General features: G+C 34.3%; 1 protein-coding gene across 5 annotated transcripts in view; it reads left to right on the forward strand.

Annotated features, from left to right (window-relative positions):
- The window catches only part of CDH12 (cadherin 12), a 534486-nt gene that overhangs the window by 165521 nt on the left and 352312 nt on the right, over positions 1 to 16653 (forward strand). For all 5 annotated transcript variants that reach the window (XM_088170601.1, XM_088170597.1, XM_088170617.1 and 2 more), the window contains exon 2: positions 3587 to 3688. The gene's annotated coding sequence lies outside the window, so the exon portion shown is untranslated. The remainder of the gene's footprint in view (positions 1 to 3586; positions 3689 to 16653) is intronic.

Below are 16653 nucleotides of genomic sequence, written 5' to 3' on the forward strand. Positions count from 1 at the left end.
TAACATTGGACCATTTAAAACTCAATTAGCACTCATGTTGTTGTTATAAAAGTTACATTGAAAGACGCTGATTCAGAGGTTGCTGCATTCTTCTTTCCTTGGAGAGAAAGCTGGTTTAGAAACCCACTAGATTTGTATAGGGTCTTTTGGAATCCTTTCAGATATGTCTTTATAAAATACAAAATTCTAAAAGGGTGAAGAAAAATGATAATTTTATAGCAAATGCTGTTGGTTGTTTTAGTGTAATGAATGGGTCTCAGTTAGGTTGCCAGCAATGTCAGGAAACAACCTCCATCTACTGCAGGCAGAAGAAACAGGGAAAACACAGGAGTGGATGAAAATACTTACCCTGAAGTGCTGCAATTCATGAAAGCTTTATTACTGAATTCTGTCACAGGAATCGCAGAATTCAGCAAAAGAGTTAATGCTGCTTGTTTTAATATTGACTTGTCAATATGTAAACATGAAAGCATTATTAGCAGTGCATTGTTGCATAATTGTGTTGGAAGAGTATTTATTAAATAAGCCCAGAAGGAAATGTTGTTCTTTACAAAATTTACTATAATGGTTTTGAAGGGTATGTTTGACTGCCAAATTTTTGTAAACACACTAGTGCAGTAAAATGAAAAACTAAGAATATTAAAAAGTACAGGAAGAAGTGAGGCCTTTCAATCTATGATCAAATTCTTTCTGAATGACCTTGTGTGTGGGGAGTTTCTTGCCCAAAGACATTTGTTTCTGGAGAATAAATGTTGATATAAAGGAAATGTGGAAAAACCCCTAAAACATAGGCCCAGATGCCAGCTTCAGAAAGAATGAATCATCACTTTCGTTAGTAGTTGTGACCCGTCTCTCTTGTGGTGGCAAAGGAGCATAGACAGAAAAAAACCGTGAAATTCAGTCCACATTCAAAACCAAAAGAAAGCACGGAACCATAATTTCATGCAGCACAATTTAGGCTTCTTCCAATTAAATGTTATACTGTGAAAAATATCTGTAAATGAAAGTGAATGACATTTCACTAAATATGCACATTCTTTTTCATTTGATATTTTCTGCAGTTTCACAGATGATAAGAATCCTGACAGCTTTAAATTTGTTTTCTAACTGTGTTCAAAATGTTCTCTGAATGTGGATATATTCCAAGGTACTCAATGCCACCATAGTTCCCAGTCAATCTCCTCAGGTTAGATGATTGATGCAAACTGTATATTATAGTTTTCATGCTGTACTTTTCCTTCAACTAAGTAAACTGGATTATCTGTAGAAAAGATTTTTCAAATTTAATCAATACAACTGAGAAAAAAAATCAATAAGGTTTACAGAACTACTCCAGTCTTTATTTGCAGTAAGAGTCATTGGGATCTCATTTTCATTGCCACTGTTTTTGGTTAGAGGTGCCAAGCAATAAGCAACTAGGGCTGTATGCTGAATTTTAACATTATGTTTAAGGAAACAGGAACTTGCAGTGCTAACACCAAAAAGCTGGATTCTTTTTATTTTTTTTTCTTTCTTTGGCTTTTATGTGGTTCTTTATTTCTACATCAGCAGATTCTAGAGCCCTGCAATGTGTGTAGTTCTGCATGCATGTTTCAGCTGCTCTTTTGAACTGATATCAAGTGTTATTGATCCATTAAGTTAATATTGGTGCTATCAAATCCAATAACTTGAAGAATTAATACTGAGAAAGAGCAAGTTGTTTTGTTTATGACTTCTGTGTTCTGTTAGGGGTTTCTGTAACAAAAGGATCTTGTACAATGTTGGGATTCTTCTCTTTTTTGGACTCCTTCTTTTTATTTTTAAGTTTGGTTTTTGACAAGTACATTAAATTTGTAGCATAAGGACCACAAGTAAATTAGTAAATTCTTAAGAAATAAAGGAATGCGGTTGGTTTGGTAAACTCGAAATAAATCATGAGATTCAAATCCTTCTTGCCTTAGCAAAACTCGAAAAGAATTCTCCAATTAAGTGGGTAAGTTGCTTCTGGTGCTGCCTTCCTCACAAATATGGTAAATTTAAAGGGTGAAATACATCACCACATCCATGTGGATTGAGTATTTGAATAGTACCATCTATTGCATTGGAATCAATCACTCCTACAGTGAATTCATTGTCAGTGAATAGAATGTCTTGGATATAAACAACTGTGGTTGAACGATACTAATAAATTCAAAATTTGATTCGACTATTGAATCATTGAATAAATACTCCTTCCACTGAACTTTAAGAAAATTTTATTATTCTCTCCCCTTCCCCCACAACCCCAAGAGATATTAAAAGTTCTGAATGTACCAAAATTATGAAGGCACCAAAAGCGGTTCTATATTAGTTCAGTGGAGGGGAGCTGAAGTACTGTAAACAAGTTATGCATTTATAAATATGCAGTTTTTGCTGTAGTGTACTATTAGATTTCCTTTTAATGTTTTCTTGAAGTATGGAGACTTGGGTTGTTAATATCTTATGAATGGCTTATTCTCCTCTGCAGGGATAATTCACCTGCAACTCCCAAGTTTGTGCATTTTTAAAAGGATAATTTAATATAATCTAATGGTTTGGCTCCGAGTGGGTGTTATGCCTCTTTTCTTGGATAAGGATGCTTCTGAGGTATGAAAGAAGACAGAGTCACCAGCTGAGCTGTTTGTTTTCCCTTGAGTTTGCTCTTGTTTTATAGTTTTGTACCTGGATGCCATCTCTCTCTTAATATCCCTTCAGTCTTATGTTTGGAATCCCATATATTTTAATTTCTTTTTTTCTCTTCCCCCCTATTAATTTATCTTTCTGTCCATCTGCATCAAAAATTCCCTTATGTGAACAACTAGACAATAAAAGCAGCAAAGGACCCTCCAAGTTTCCATCTATTGAAGTAATAAAAAATATTTTCCAGTATTTTTTGTTTGCTTGCCTCCACCCCCATCATCTAAACATTGGATTGAAGTTCAAATAACAATGTGTCTCAGAGCTGCAATAGGAACTAGATCAAGATGGGCTACTTACAGAAGTTGCTTCTGTGAGTTACAGAATTGCATTTAAGAGAAAAATTACAACCCTGCCATATATGATACTGATTTATACCATTATAGTAGTGACAAAATTGGCTGTAAAACCATTGAGAAAAGAACAAATCATTATATGAGATGTCCCTAGCTCCTATTATTGCTACTCCATCCTTTTAAAAAACTTCTTTGTATGTTTATTTTCATGCTGTGATGAATGATAGATGACACAAAGGAAACCCAACCAAGGCAATGCATACAAATCAGAGCTGTAATATCATATTCTGCGGTAATGCCTACTGGCAGTAAAATCCTCCAAGTTTTAGACAACTATAAAGAATGTGAGCAGTTTCCTTCTGAGTGTTTGCTCAGTGGGAGCTACCATCTTCAAGGGATGTCTGTGTCCGGCTCCTCACCTTGCCATATTCAATCAAGAGGCACAGAAATAGTGTTGTGTGGTGATCAGTTAATATTTCTTTTATGCTACATTGATTTTCTAATAACACATAATTGTACTTTGGTTGTTATTTTTCCCATTTTAGTGAGAAACAATTGTTGACAATGGTAATTTAACTTTTGTATATTTGTTACAGGCTATAGTGACCCAATCAGCTGAGGATTGTGGTGAATAAGGCCAGCTAAGGGCTGAACTTCATTTGTGTAAAGTCTTGGAAGATATGACATCGTATTCACAGGTAGACTTTTAAAAAGATGTCCCTCTAATCTCAAAGAAATCTGTGATAATTATGATGAACTTACTGTGTTAAACCAGGTGGATTCAGTTCTCACTTTTTAGGGGTTTTGTCTTGTTTTTTTGTTTGTTTGTTTGTTTGTTTGTTTGTTTGGTTGGTTGGTTGGTTGGTTGGTTGGTTGGTTGGTTGGTTGGTTGGGTTGTTTTGTTTTGTTTCATTTTGTTTCTTTTCTTATTTGTTTGTTTGCTGTTATTCATATATTAAACAGAATTTAGTTTTAGGGCCACTTAACTGAGCTCAAGAAATTGAGGAATCTAATTATCCTTCCTGCATATCTCAACAAAAAATACTTGATGCAATCTAGAGATATTCCACTGCTACAGACCAATGCACGATTCACAGAGAGCTATACTGTATGTTATATTCTTCAGACTATTTCAATTTAGATGTAGATTTGAGAAAATAAAAATACCTTTACAGTCTATTCTGTACTTCTTAAAGTACAGAAACTAATTTTCTCTTTGAGCTTTATTTTTATGGTGCTTTTTTTCTTGTGTTTGCATGATATTATTTTTGTCAAATGGTATTTGTCTGCTTTCAAAGGCATACCTTGATAGAACACCTTTCACACAGGTAAAATCCAATGTCTTAGGCTTCCTCATGTTTATTAATACATTGTTGTTTGCTTCAGTGGTTTCATATGGAGTGTACTGTAAACTGGTTTTACTACAGTCTGAACAACAATTTAATGCTGGGGATGACAAAAAAAAAAATCAATTAGATATGAAGGTATGAATTTTATAAATTTAGTTATGTATTTTGAGGTAAAAGCCTAAACGAGTTTAAAGCAGAGTCTCCAAAAGATGGCAAAGGTTGGTGATTTTTTTGGCTTATATTTTATTTCAGTAATTTGGTGCATGAAGCGTGGTTAAAAGTGTCTAGATCCTATTTTTTTTGCTCAAGTCTGTCTTTGCTGTCTTTGGAACAAAGAGCAAAAGGCAATTTTCAGTTATACATCTTCTCTTACAAAACTGGGCTTCTGACTGGTCAAAAGAAATTAGGAAATTGAGATTATATCTCAGTGACTCTGACAAATAAATGAAAATAACTTCTCTGATGTCAATGCAATCAGCACTTGCTATCTTGACTAGGCTTGTTGGCATTGTGCCAGAAGATTTTGGGATGCAACTATCATTTCTGCTCTAGTAAAATGGTTTGGATGATATATTTCCATGCATTTTGCCTTTAAAACATTATTTTTATGACACCTGGATTGTAATTTAAATTGCATTTTGTTTCAGGATAACCAGGTAGACAGTATGGGAATGTAATGAGATGCATAATAGCGAGCAAGTAATGTGGAATTATTATATTAAATTTTGTTTTAAATTTAATGACATCAGCACTGGGTAGACTGTCTTCCAAGAATGCCTGTGTGTGGACAAAAATGAACCTTGGTGGTGTATGATTTGTTGTTCATAATGAGTTTATATTCTCACTGCATTTATTACGCAATAAAATTTTAAACTGCTTTATTATAAAATTAGGCACATAATTAAAAATATGGTTCACCTTTTCATATGAATTAGATAACCTTCTAAATGTTTGATATGTTTATATTGACATGGGCATATAAGTAGAGATGTGGAGATCTGCATATTAAAAAATATGTAATAGAAAGGTATACAAAAAAGTATGTATTCACCTCATTTCAGAAAAATTCTAAGTGTCCAGAGGTTAGGTTTAGCTACGTATATTTCTGGAGGAGGAAAATAATTTCTAGATTTGTGAATTGTGGACTTTGAAGAGCTTAATGGATAAAATAAACATTATGTAGCTATCTCCTCTGTCCCTCACAGCTCATTCCCTCCCCTTCTTTTTACTGTGGTTTTTTACAGTGGGACATGTTGATTGAAAGTGAGCAGAGCAGGCAGTAATCAAGGTCATCATAGTATCACCCAGTTTGGAAAAACAAGAGTGATAAACAAGGGGAAAGAAAGCCTTCTGCTGTTATCAAAGAAATACTACAGGAGAGATCAGGAGGCAGCTTGGTTGTGGGACAACAATCCATAATTTACTTTGCAGATGTCTCTGTAATTTAAGCAGCAGGCAGAACAACCACACAGTTGTAGATGCTCTGGGGAAAGGATACCCAGAGTCTCATAAATCATGGTGAGGATTAAAAGTAATGAGCATTCATCTTCTTAACCTCATAAAGTGGTATTACAAAACCAAGGATTATAATTTACAGTGCATGTAATCTTTGTTTGGGGATAGAGGGCGTCAAATTTTTAAAATGCTTCTCTCAATTAATAGTAACACCTACTTTTTGAAAGGGAAAAAAAAATGTTGTAAACCAAATCTTTAAAGAATATCGGTATTAAAGGAATAATTAACATTTCCCACCAAAAAAAAAGAAAAAGGTTTTTGCTGAGCCCATTTTTTCTAAGCTCTGATCTATTTTTAAAAGTTAAAATTTATAAATATGTTTGAAAACCTTGCTCAATAAACACTAGACAAAAATAATACTTACCTTTCCCATTTTAAATTGGTGGACTCCTGAACAACCCTTTGCCTTTGAATTGAATTGCCTTTTGCCTTTACTTGAATGAAGCTATTTTTTCAAGTATAAATATTCAACTCAAATACTCATGGTGATTGAAGAACAACCTCACAATGAAAATACATAACATGTGTTCAGTCTGTTAAATAAGCACCGTAAAGCCTGAATTTATCTGCTCAGTTTGTAAATGTTGCCAGTATACCTGGAAATAAATTTTATCCACCAATGTATTGAAAATATTTTATTTCCGTACTCAGAATGCCAGTGTTGAGGGACTGAAAACATTTGCAAGAGCAATGATTGTATGTGATGTCATAAGGAGCCTTAGAGCCCTGCATACAAGCTTTTCATGCCCTGCAAACCAAGAAAATCAAGGAACCAAGACCTTTTGGGTCTTTTGTTTGTTTTGTTTGTTTCATTTTGTTTTTGTTTTTTTTTTAATTCTGATATGTGACTCAAAGTTCTATGTATTTCTGTCAGGGAAAGAAATACAAGAATATAATGTTTAGTAGAGTCTTGTACTGCATGAGTGACAATGGTAGTGATCAGCTTTCAGCATGTATTATGAAGAAAATAAAAGTTTAAAAAAGCTCTAATCCATTGCATAATTAGCACAATAAATGAAAAAAACAAGAAAGATGGACATGTACTGACAGGACAAGGGAGAATGGCATCAAACAGAAAGATATTTTTATTGGATATTAAGAAAAAATATCTTTACTGTAAATGTGATGAGGCATTGAAACAAGTTGCTGAGAGATGCTGTGGATGCCTTAACCCTAGAAGTTGTTGAAAGCAAGGTTGGATAAGGCCATGATCAGCCTGGTCTGGTGAAAGGTGTTCATACTCATGGCAGGGGTATTGGAAAGAGATGGTCCCTTCCAACCCAGGCCATTCTATGATTCTGTAATCTAAAGGTGAAAGATAGAGTCGGACCACAATGTTATGTCTTGAAAATGTAGAAAAAAACCAACCAAAAAGCAAAACAAAACAAACAAACAAAAAACCAACAAAAAAAACAAACACAAAAAAAAAGAGCAAAAACAAAAGAACAAAAACAAAACAAAAAAAAGATATGTTTGTGTAGTTTGAGTCTTCTTGATAATTCAAACTTTGGATTGTCAACAGACAGGCAAGCATGGCATTAGGATGTTTATATTCAGTCATTAGGTACAGACTGTTTTCTAGAGAGCTCTTCCTGAGTACTGTCAGAAGATCACAATCAGGAGAATATTGGTTTGTCAACTGCTTTAGGCCAGACCATTTGATAGCTGCTTAAACAGCCCTGTAAAGTTTTAAAGGCCCCCAGCAAGACTTTTTTCATCTCTTCAGGATAGCTATTTCCTCTGATTAGCTCATAAAGATTCCGCTGGAAATGTCTTCCTGGGCAGATTTTCTGTGGTGATTCTTCTTCTAATTCTACAATATTACTTTCTTTGCTTTTTTCCTAAGCTGATGATGTGAAAGTTCATTTAGTTTCTAGTATTCCATTTAGATGTTTGATTACTCTAGAATCCAGCCAATAAAACAGATGATGCAGGAAGAAGTTTGCTTATACATCTACCATACTAGTCAGGAATAATGCTGTTGCTATGAAACTAAACACTGGCCTTGAATACTGTTTGTAGATGGACTATTTTCTTTCTCTGATTTCATGTAAACTTGAAAATGAGTTCGTTATGATCAAAATTCCTTTTCATTCTATAAATATGTGCTACATGCACAGTTTCTTATCCTCATAAAACACATCTGCATTCATGAATCCTGGAATGGATCACAGATTAAGAGTCCATGATTCATGAGAACCACTAAAGTAAAACCATGAAGGAAACAGCTGCTATTTAGTGAACTGTCAGGAACTGTTCTTTGTTTAGGAAGTTTAATTTGGCCTAATGTAAATATCTCCATATTCTTTTTAATAAAACCTTCTATTATTTGTGCTACGCATGACAGACATAGAACATGCTGTTTTGAGAAAGCAGGGTGATTAGGTTACAAATGCATAGCTGAAACACGTTTTTATAATCTCATGTTCAAACACATGCATCTTTCAATACCAGTTATTAATTTGGAATTCTTTAGATTTTAGTGCCAACTTGAGATAATTTAAAAAAACAGTTAATTTTCTGAGCAGAGTCAGAAACAAGTTGATCAAAAAGAGGTTTCAAAGAATATACTTAATGACATTGTGGATTCAAAAAATGAAGTCTTAATCTAATTCAAGGTAATCAAGTTCTTTAGAAAATTATGAATTTGTTTCTCAAGCTTGAAATGAAAGAGCTAAATTAAACTGGAAATCTGCAATATTCTTATTCACCTGAAACAAATAATTAAAAATGGCATGTTGTTGTTGGAATGCCATGGAAATAACTGCTAAAGAAACTGTAAAGAAAATTTTACAAGGAAAATTGAATGTTTTAGGGATGATAAGTTTCTTTAGATATTAAAAAAATTTGCATAATTGAAGTGCCATCGACAAATTCTTGTAAGTAATTATTGTTTCTCTATTTTCACCTATTCATCTTGTGACATCATACTCCCACCTATATCTCAAAAAGATTATTTGGTTAGCTGGTATTGCAACATAAGCCTGTTGAATTTCTTTGACAGTGACCAGGTCAAAACATAGGAAACTATATTCCTTAGTGATGGAAAACAAAACAAACAAACAAACAAAAAAATCCTTAGTTCCTTTCTTAGATTGACCATTCATCTGACCAAGCCAAAAATCTTTATTTGTTAAGACCTCTGCTGTAAAAGTTATAGATGGAATCAATTCTTATGTCATAATGTTTCTAGTTTGCTGGTAAGTGACCTCATTTATAACATTTTGACTTCAGAAATGAGAGCTAAAAAATAAATTGAATGGTAGAATTCACATATTTTGAATAAATTATGTCAAAGCTCTCTATTCTTGTAGCCTTATGGAGAGAGGAGAAAAGAGGTGCGTTAAATCCTAAAAATTTTGGTACTGTTTCACTTAGTGTTTCAATTTCTGTTTGATCTAGATGTATCAACAAAGGGAAAACACAAAGTTGGTTGCAGAACTTTCTTTATAATGAAAGTATATCTTATGTTTGGAGTGAAACTGTGGGGTCACAAGAATTTTGTTATGGTCTTAGACCTGGCTTTATTCAATATTATTAACCCGATGGGTGATGAAATAGAAACCTGTATTTCTTATCAATTTTGTAGATAAATTTGCCATCTGCAAAGCTTATGAGAATTAATAGAATTAATAGTGTGTAGAGGTTAGACTCTTAATTCAAAATAACCCTGAGAAGTGGAGAAGTAACCACTAAAAGGTGTGGCAAAACTTAGACAAATAGAATATGTTTGCACAAAAATCACCAGAGACAAAATACAGATTGAGGAACCATTGATTAGGTGACTACTCAAGGGAAGGAAAGAAGGAAGGGAGGGAGGAGGGATTTCAAACTGAAGATGATGCTGTAAAATTATTTCAGAATGAAGCATGAAAAGATTTGGGACATGATCTAGTTACTGGAGAAAAGCAAATTTTGCACACGTTTTCCAAACAAGGCCCAAAAGACTGTACAAGAAACTACTGTACAGACATCTCATGTTACTTTCTGAGGGAATCATGGAGTTCCTCTAAAGCTCTCATCTGGGTCCCTGAAGGAGAAGATAGGGATTGAGAACAGTCAAGCTTCCATTCATGCCTGGCCAACCTGATTGCTTTCTGCTTTGTGAGCTTGGAGAAAGGAATGGGTAATATTTGCCTTGACATTAATAAGTCTTACATTGCTAGTGTTGAACATTGCACTCTGGATGGTAGAAAACTAGATGGCTACAAAGCTGGTTGGATGGCATCCAGGCTGTATTCATAAGGAAACAGAAAGGAGATTGAGGGACAAGGATTATCTCTCTGCTGTTCAGAGCTTGTGAGACCTCATCTAGCTACTGCTTACAGTTTTGGGCTTCTCAATACAAGAAAGACATCAGATAGTTGAATTGGGATTAGCAGATGATCCTCAAGGCAGTCAGCAGCTGGAGCATTTTTTCCTTGAGGAGAGAATGGGTTTGTTGAGCCTGAAGAAAGAGACTGCTTTGGGAGAATGTGTCAGCATCTTGCCTATGCCACCAAGGGGGTTAGCAAAAAGATGGAGCTGGGCTCTCTCTTCATGGCCATGCATCAAAGACAATGAAAGGCTACAGGTATAAACTGAAACAGGTGGGGTTCAGACTGGATATATGGAAAGACCTTGTAAGTCTTAGGACAGTCAAAGTGTAGAACATGCTTTTCATAGAGACTATTTAGTCTCTCTGTTCTTGGACCTATTCAAGACCAGACTGAATAAAACCCCGAGCAGAGTGGTTTGACCTCACAGCTTACTCCTGCTCTGAATTGAAAATTGGACAAAAGATGTCCTGATGGCTCTTCAACCTGAATAATTCTGTGATTCTATATATAGTTTAGGAGACAATTTTTCATCTCTATTCAGCTCCAGTAATGCTTTTGTAGTGTTTTTGGTATTATACTTCAAGATATCTGATTGGTTTTAAAAAAAGCCCTGTCACTGCATGAGACAACCTTTGAACAAGTATATCTTCAAATAAAGAGAAGATGGGAAAAATTAGTTATCTTAATCTGCAGTGGTAAGTTCCTGAAAGAGGGGGAAATGACTTGGTTTTTTTTCCCCCAGGACAAATAGAGCAAGAATTAAGTGCTTTTTAACTTCATAGCAAGAGAAACTTGGATTACACTGAATTTAAAATCTTATTATGGAAAATATCATTGAAATAGACTGTGTAGGAGAATCATGAATTCTTCATTATTAGAGATATTTAGGAACATAAGCATCTGTGTCAGAAAAGCAGTGATTTCTGAGAGTAGAAAATGGAATATTTGAATATCTTTTGTATTGTGCATTGAAAGGCTATGCTAAAATGACTTTAAGCTTTCCTGACCTCAAGCCTCTATTGTTTGCAGTATAACTGGGATGTAACTTTCTAAAAACCCTTCAGACACTGAGTGTGTCGGGATTTCTTCAAAGACTGACTTAGCTGTCAGTTTCACTACTTTTCTCTGTAAGATTTATGTCAAATCATGTTAAAATATAACAGCAAGTTTTTACGCACATCTACGTAAAAAACATGCATTCTTAGAGAAGATTCTTCTTTGGACTGCTGTAATTCAAGCATTCACAGCATGTATCCTTAAATACTTCTAATAAAATACTTATATGATGCCTTTACATTTTTTTTTTCTGCAACTCATTAAAAGAATGAAAAGCAAGCCATTAAGTCATTATCACCTTATAAAGTTTAGTTATCTGAAATAGAAATTACAGCTGACCTAGGAATAAGTGATCCTTTTTATTTCAGATGTTTTGGAATCTCAACTGTTCATTTTTCACCTCACAGGCAGGGTAGGATAGCACTGTCTGATGTATGGGTTTCCGATGCTTCTTTTTCAGGTCCCTTTAAGTCTGTTTTTTGCTAAGATGCAGTCAAGCTAGAGATGAGAATTAGAGTAGACTGCTAGTCTGCCTATATGGAGATGAGGTTGAAAACTCTAATTCTTGGAAGATTAAAGGCTTTAAGTGAAATGAATTGTGAGGGGAATAATCTCTTTCCTATATTGTCAAGGTTGATAACTGCTCTAAAGGTCGAACCTCAGTTTTAGTCTGAGTCTCTGAAGCAGACATATCATCATATGCAAGGACTGACTCATGGACCAGGTATTTTTAGAGCTGGATAAACGAAAAAAGAAATGAAATTTTATTACAATATGCCCTTTGCACTATGTTTTTTAAAGTGCTATTTTGCACCACAGTCCTGTTGCATTGTTTTGCTTCCAGTCATACCTCACAGATCCCATTAGGAACTAATTAGAAGCAAAAAAACCCCCTTTCTTTAGTTGTAGACTATGTGAGTTACAGTAGTAACATTTCTTACCTTCATAAATTGTGATACCGGCTGTGGGGTGACTCCATGCACTTAATGTCTGATGACACTAGAAACATGTTCTGATTGATTTGCTTATTCTTCAGTGTCAATAGTTGTGTCTAAAGTGGTGATTCTCATGAAATCTCATGAGCCTGAGGTTTTGCTCTCATCATTGGCAGTATTACGTGAATATAATCAGTAGGGAGAGCTCCATTTTCTATTCCAATTGCCTGGTCTAATTGCCGTGAAGGATGTCCTTATTAGACCAAACTAAAGATTTTCCATTTTTTTACTGAAGTCATGGTATTCTCATCTGATATGTTGGATGTTGAATTTATGCTACAAATCACAGTTTGTATGTTTTTATTGCTCACTTGATTTAAGTTGCATTATATATTGATTAATTTATATTGATAAAGATAGTAGTGGCTCCTGCAATTGTACTGCATTATATATTATTATATTAAATACTATAATAGTATAGTATACATTTTATGAACTTTACAACTAAGGCTGGTGTAGTAGCAAGTATGTTACAGAAAAGTGAAAAGATTTACAAGGCACTAAGAATGTTAGTTTGAATTGATTCTAGTTTTATCTCACCTACCAAGACCTTTGACATCTGCAGTTCGTTTTGTGTCCCATAACATATGGTATCACGATCAGATGGGCGTGTTTACTTTATGAGCTAGATAAGTGGAGAACAATGAAATAGAAGCTCTCTTAGCATCACCTGACATATAGTGACTTCTATAAGGTCTTGTGTGCTGAACCTATAGGCATTTAATTTTGTAATAAAGGTTTCTTCATATTGTTTACATTTTTTCCAGTAGTGTGAATATATGGTTTCTTTCTGAAAGTTGGCATATATGTCACATGCTGAGCAAAGTGTGTCCTCTCCATTGGTACAGATATTTGAGAGAAGTGGGGAATAATCTCTAACTGTGGTTTGGAGGTGTTGCTAATGAGAACTATTCTGAGATATTTCTCAAATTGAAGGCTCAAAAACTTGCATAGAAAAGTGGTCTTTTGGTTATTTCATAAAATTAAAAGAAAGAAGAGGAATAGTGGAACTATGTAATACCTTAGGTAGAAACACCTTGTACAAAATGTCAAGTTAGAGTTCATGTCTTGAATTTTGGAAAAGGGTGAAATGTTAAAATTCAGAAGTTATATAAAATTTCAGAATAACAGATCAGACTTGGAAATGTTGAGGGAATAAAAATTGTCACAGTAGAAAATTCATCTTTCTGGAGCCAGGGGCACTCACCAAATAATGTAATGACTGATTATGAAATAAAGGAAAGATGATGAAATCAAAAAGTAGAATATAGAATAGCCTCTATTGATGTTCAATTATCCGAACACTTCCTTTCCTGGGAACAAGAAATGGGTTAGGGAGGCACACAAGATATAAAGTACTTTTTTGTCTCAGTCATTTTCTATTAGGAACAAAAGATTTATTCTATGACTAACGAAAAAATTGGGCTAAAAAAGGTAAATATTTAACTATCTGAAAGTGCTAATACTCTGAGGCAATTCTATGCAAAATACTAAATAAGTAATAGAGTAAATGGTAAATGGCAGCTTTGTCTCCTAGATCCCACCAGCTGGATTGGTAATAACATTAATTGTATTTTTTTTTTTTTTTTTTTTTTTGTGAATAAACGTGGAAGCTTGAGAAAAAGTTATGCTTACTTACATGATCAACTGTTGGTATGAATAAATGTAGCAGTCTTCTGTGGATGAAAAAGGAATATTACAGACATGAAAGTGAGGCAAGTGAGGTAGCCTGCAAAAGGAATGCTTTATTGTAAACTTTAGCAAGGGATTTTTTTATCCTTTTACAATATTATGTGTTTTTTTCTCTCTAATGTGTATTTCTCACTAACGTGTATTTTCAGCTGAAAAAAAATTACTTTTTTTGACATGGTAAAACTGACTTTTATTCTGTCAGTGATTAGTAGATTTAGGTTTTATTTTTCCTCTTCTGACCGCATTTTTTTTTAGATTACAAGTACTATTTACTGTTTTATTCAAATGAGGTGTCCTTTTAATTTTTTTCTCTAGAAACCTCATCCTATAATGGGTTTAAAGGGAAAATTTTCCTCTTATTTCTCTTCCATGGCATGATTCTGAAAATAACTACTACAGTTCCCTCAGCTGAAAAACACCCAACAGCACAGAACAGAAAAAACAAGAGGTAAAATCCTGCTTTACCTAGTGCTCATGGAGCTTGAATGAAAATTTCAAGAATGGTTTGGTAATGCTTCCGTGCATGAAATTCTAGACTCTACCAAAAGAAATTGAGTTGATGCATGTTTCAAAGCCATGAATAAAAAAAGCATGCAATATTCACAGAGCCTTTCACTAAAATATACTCTTGCCTTTGTATAAGCAGCCTTTTCTGTCAGTGTAATAATGACACTCAGTTTTCTAATCACACTGTGCATGTATGGAGTACACTTATAAAACAGACATCCAGGGTATACAGGAAGGATAACATTTTAAATATAATCTCCTATTTAGTGTTTATTATAATAGAGGCTTGGATTAATCTGTTTGCCAGTGTTGTTTTGTGTGTGTTTTTTTAATAGCTACATTTGTTCAGATATTCCATGTCAAATAAAAGTTTAAATAGCAATTATACATATTGTTGAATAGTAATTTACTTTTTCTGTATTTATGTGACTAAATAAATATGAGACTTTCTTAAAGAGTTTTGGGATTCTCCCCACAGCAGTGTGTGGAGGTGTATTGCATAAATGGAAAAGGGAAATAAATGTTAAAACTGTAATTTTCAAGCCATTATTTGACAACCAGTTCATTCAGAACTCAATGCAGCGAAAGCCTTTTAGGGCCAAGAGAATTAATTTTAATTTGGTCATAAAGTGGGGGAGAGCAGAGAGAGGTTTTGGGGAGGGAAAGAGATTATGTAAGCCTCATCTTCTATGTTGAAACTGGAAGAAATGTTTTTCATTATAACAATTTTATTCTGAAGTTCAGTGTGGATCACAACCTGGCTATGTGCTCTGGATTGAGATGAAAGGAGTCCCACTTAAATGATTAAATGTTAAATGGTTAAAGACATATATCAAATTATAAGTGAACATATGCTGGAGAGAAGAAATGCTAGGGCAATAAAAAGGGAAATATAAAAGTTTGTCTCTTCTTCTGAAATCTATATGTTGTATTGTAGTATAAAAATTATAAATTGACCAAATCTTAGTGATATTTAGCAAAATGTGGAATATTTGGAGTGGCTGTTAAAACTGGGAAGACTGCTGTCAGTTTATTGATACCTTTTAGGATAATAGATCTTTGGTGGTCAAAATCAGATTTGAAATAATATTCTTCTGCATCTCACTGATCCAGCCTAGGCATAAAGAGACATCACAGAGTTGTGAAATTCTAGAAGTAAAATTATATGCAAATAATTGATAATGATAATAACAGAATGGCAATTGAATTCTTATTTCATTCAGTTTTTGTGTATCAGTATTTTCAGGAAAGGTATTTTAAAAGTAGGCAACAAGAACTACTTGGTATCTACAATTGCACTGATAAACTGAAGGGTTTTTTTTTAACTTTCTGAGATTTTTTTATACTTCTTGTGATATCTTAGATGAATACTGGGTTGGTGTAAATTCCACTCCATGCTCAAGTTCAGTTATTTTACCAAACATTTTATATTTCTTACTACACAACGCTTAGACTAGAGTTTAGAAGACAGATTTCCATTGCTGTAAGGGCTTTGCAGGGTATTTCTACATTGCTCGGTTAATGGCTTTTCCTGGTTCCAGCTCAGATCAGCAGAGGGCAGGGCCAAGACATTGTGTTATTCTATACCACATTACATCATTGCCAGGGGCTGGGAACAGCTTCTAGGAAAGAGGGTCAAGCTTTTCCGGTGGAACAAGTGTGACTGCGGCAGCTGTGGGGCAATGCTGGTCCTGACTGGAGACTGTGGCTTGAGTGGAATGTCTGTGGCCAGATCGGGCTTCTGCACTCTTCTTTTTGTATGATTTTGTTGTTAATGTTGATGCTGTTACTGTTTATTTTCTTATCTCATTGCTGTTTCCAGTGAATTACTCTTATCTCAACCCATGATCTTTGCCTATTTTGCCTTCAACTCTCCCCTCTTCCACCTGTGGAGAAAAAGGGCAGGAGAAGGGTAGAGTATGAGCAGCATGTGGTTTTGAAGTCTCAGAAGAGAGTGCATTAAATTGAGAATTACCATTCCTAAACCTGTTTAGGTTTAAAGACATGTTTAGAGGAAAATATTTTATTTTGTAGACTATAAAATTCAACAACTCTTGGAAGACACTCATAGTATATTCCACAGCCTGAGTATTAGGCATGAAAATGGCCAACTTTCTGCTGGGCTGAAACTGCCCAGACAAAAATAAAAAGTTAAATCCATCTTTCACATGTTTATTTATTTATTTATTTATTTATTTGCAAACTCTTTATCATTAACATTATATGGGAA

Source organism: Sturnus vulgaris, chromosome 1 (genome assembly GCF_052056855.1).
Source record: "Sturnus vulgaris isolate bStuVul1 chromosome 1, bStuVul1.hap1, whole genome shotgun sequence".
Lineage (NCBI taxonomy): Eukaryota > Metazoa > Chordata > Aves > Passeriformes > Sturnidae > Sturnus > Sturnus vulgaris.